Source organism: Raphanus sativus, chromosome 7 (assembly GCF_000801105.2).
Source record: "Raphanus sativus cultivar WK10039 chromosome 7, ASM80110v3, whole genome shotgun sequence".
NCBI lineage: Eukaryota > Viridiplantae > Streptophyta > Magnoliopsida > Brassicales > Brassicaceae > Raphanus > Raphanus sativus.
The window spans coordinates 11,754,270-11,757,961 of record NC_079517.1 but is presented as its reverse complement, the minus strand read 5'-3'; positions in this window follow the sequence as shown (position 1 = coordinate 11,757,961).

The following is a 3,692-nucleotide window of genomic DNA, read 5'->3' as shown; positions in this document are numbered from 1 at the left end:
CCAATTCTTTTTTTTGTATTTATCAACCAAGTTCAAAAAGATTAGATTTAGGAATCGAACCACTCTAGCGGTTGTCGATTATCCTATGATCATGTTTCTAGTTAGTTATTCTAAAATATAAACAATAAGATCAATCCAGTGAAGGATTCAATATGATCACTCTAGCAGTTTTATATTTTACAAGTTCATTAAAACCCTAAAAAAATCTAAATCTAACAAGTAAACTACTCAAACATAATTAAGAAAGACATAGAAATAAAATGAATGAATTGCATTAAAAAATTAGAGATGTAAATTCTGGAGTTCCAACTAAATCTCTGAAGAAGTCTTGTGATCTTCTCTCCAATAACCTTTCTGAGAATAATAAAAGTTTAACCTAAATAATGGCTGTAATTTGTAAGAAATTTTGGGCAAAATTAATTATGAAAATAAAGTTGGTCCATGTATCCGTATCGGTGTCGACCAACACCAAGGAGGTGTCGATCGACACTCCTTCAAAATCTCGGCTCTAACTTATGTTTCCTGCAGAATTACGAGTTTCTTCATCTTTAGGCTCCAAATAGCTCCATAATCTCTACAATACTCCAAAACGTATATAAATCTGAAATGACCTTAACATAAACTTAAAACACTATATAAATACTCTAAATATGACTTAATACATCTAAAAGCTGGTAAAACCATAGTATATCAAAGACGATCATAGAATTATCGACAAATCAAAAGCAAATGTGAAAACCTACATATGGTGATGATCAAAGTCTTACTGTTAAATTTAGATTTACTATGAGCTTCCAACTTAAAATTAATTAGCATAAATGAATTATTTATGTATTAGTTAACTATTTCTACAATATGTAACTTTACTTATTAACACTTGTTTCACGTTTAAGCGTAAGCAACTGATATAAAATGAATTTAGCCAGTTTTCAGCCATGGTATATAGTTGTTTTAGAGTCTATTCATTATGCACTGGAGTCATTTTTAGGGTCTTTACATGTTTATGCATGTTTTGGAGCAATGCGTGGTGGTTATAGAGCATTTTGGAGATAAATATAGAAGAAATTCATAGGTGTTTATCGAACCAGCCAGAGTCGGCATTCAGAGACAATAATCGATCGAAAAATACATATTTTCGTCGATCGACATTGAAGCAACAAAGGCTCGACTTGGTTCCCAGCCGACTTAAGCTCAAATCCCACATAATTACAAGACTGCCTCTGAACGAGTTTTAACCTAATATTTAAATGATCTGCCATTGTATTAGGCAACACACGCTTTCTTATTTTCATTCATAGCAAAAAAATAATGGTTTTTATTAGTTTGGGAGAGAAGATTCATGACTCCTTCAGATATTATATTGAAATTCCAGTTTTTCTTACCTTATTCTTATTTATGCATTCTATTCAGTTTATCATCATGTTTTGCTTGATCATGTCTGAGTAAATCCACCTTATTAGATTTAAGGTTAATTAGGATTATGAAGGATTAGTCAAAACAATAGAATTGCTAAGGTGCTAATTAGATATCATCATTATAATTGATCTTACTGTTTGTGTTCTAGAGTAACTAACTAGAATCCTGATATTAGAATGTGACAACTGATGTGGTAGGTTATGAACCAAAATAGATTCTATTGAGCTAGGATTGGTAGAAACAAGCGACAGATGATTTAGTTAAAACTAGTGAACACATCGATCAGATCGCTAACACTTGCCTAAGGCATCATCTATCAACTCGCTAACGCTTGCCTAAGGCAACATCGATTGACGCTAACTCAATAGCATCGATCGACACTCAATCTATACCAACAAGCGACATCTGAGATATTGGACTTAGTCAAAAGATTTGATTCGCAGCGGAAGCTGGACATCTTGTGCATTACATATTGAATTCTAGGATTGTCATCCTCATACCTGAAGTGTTATATATCTCTATAATCCTGATTGCATGAACCCAAGATCTAACTATTTATTCTTATTGTTTACAACCTCAATCAACGACCTGAACAACTATTTTATTTATTATGTTTTACTTTATTATTGCTTTAAAACTGCCAGCCTAGCTTAATCTAGATTTCAATGAGTATTGTGTGTCCACGCTTCCAGTGGATTCGATCTCTAGAGGATTTGATCCCTAAGTACTACAATTGAACATTTTATTTGAGAGAGTAAAGTCACTTCTTATGGTTGAGTGACATCAACAACTGTGGGAACAACATTTCATGGAGTGTTCTAAATCAGATGGGTCTGTGACATGTTAAATTCTAACTTATCATGAGCTTTCAGCTTAAAATAAACTGACGATAAATGGATTAACCATAACTTTCTATATATTAGTGTTAGTCCTTTTGATATTTCGGTGTGGGATCCTAACAAGCTCCGTTAAAATGATGGTTCTTATTTGTCTATCCCGAAACAAATCTCGTTTAGAAATGTGATAAACTCTCTATAAGCAACCCATTTTGAGTTAATAAATGAGGTTTTGATACCATGTTAAGTTCGAATTTATTATGAATTTCTAACTTAAAATCAATTTGTAGGCATGGGCATTCGGGGTCCCAATCGGGTTTCGGTTTTATCCAATCGGGTTTTGGTTTTTCGGGTTTATCAAAATCAGTCTCATTCGAATTATTTGAAAGTTCGGTTCGGTACCGGTTCGGGTTCTATCGGGTTCAGGTCGGGGTTAGTAAATCTTCAAAGAACCGGTACAACCCAATGTACCTTCGGGTTCGGATCCCAATCGGTTTTTCGGTTTAAAAATATCTGATTTGTACCTATTTTGTAACCAAAACCTAAGTAAAATTGGTTTCTTTTGGTTTCAAATATCTAATTTGTACCTCTTTGTAACTAAAACATAAGTAAAATCGATTTAAAATTAAGAAACGAACATCAACCATGATCATTCAAAATTAAACGAAAGGAAAACATATTTATTGATAAAAGAAAACTAAATAAATAAAATCATAAAATGAAAACCACGACCTCATGAAATGAGAAACATTGTTTAATGAAAACAAAATCTAAATCTAAATATCTCAAAATTTAACAGCCACCTTTAACCATCAACCTTCATATAATAGAACCACCAACATTTATGTAATACATAAATATTTTAGATGTTCAATATATCTTAATGTATTTTGAACACATATTAGGAACTGAGATCATATTTGGTATAAGACCTTTCTAGGGTTTTGAATGTTTCGGGTTCTATCGGATATCCATTTAAATTCGGGTTCGGTTCGGATAATACCCATAACCCGAAATACCAAAAAACAAGATCCATTCAGTATTTATATCGGGTTCGGATCGGTTCGGATTCATTTTTATCGGATCGGATTCGGTTCGGATTTTCGGGTTCGGTTTATTTGCCCAGCCCTATCAATTTGTAATAAGTGAATTGGTCATATTCTTTTATGTATATCTATCTATATTATTAAAGTTGAAGTACACTTTGGAGATGTTTGGAAACAAGGATAGTAAAATAAATGAGATATGTATGGAAACATGAATACTAGAATAAATGAGATATGTTTGGAAACATGGATAGTAGAGATGTGTACTTTCTTTTATTTACACATTTAGCCATTATATTTTCAATAAATTAATAACAAATGAGAATTGTTTAGAAACATGAATAACATATTTGATACTTCTTTTTATTTAAACATTTAGCCATTGTTTTTACAA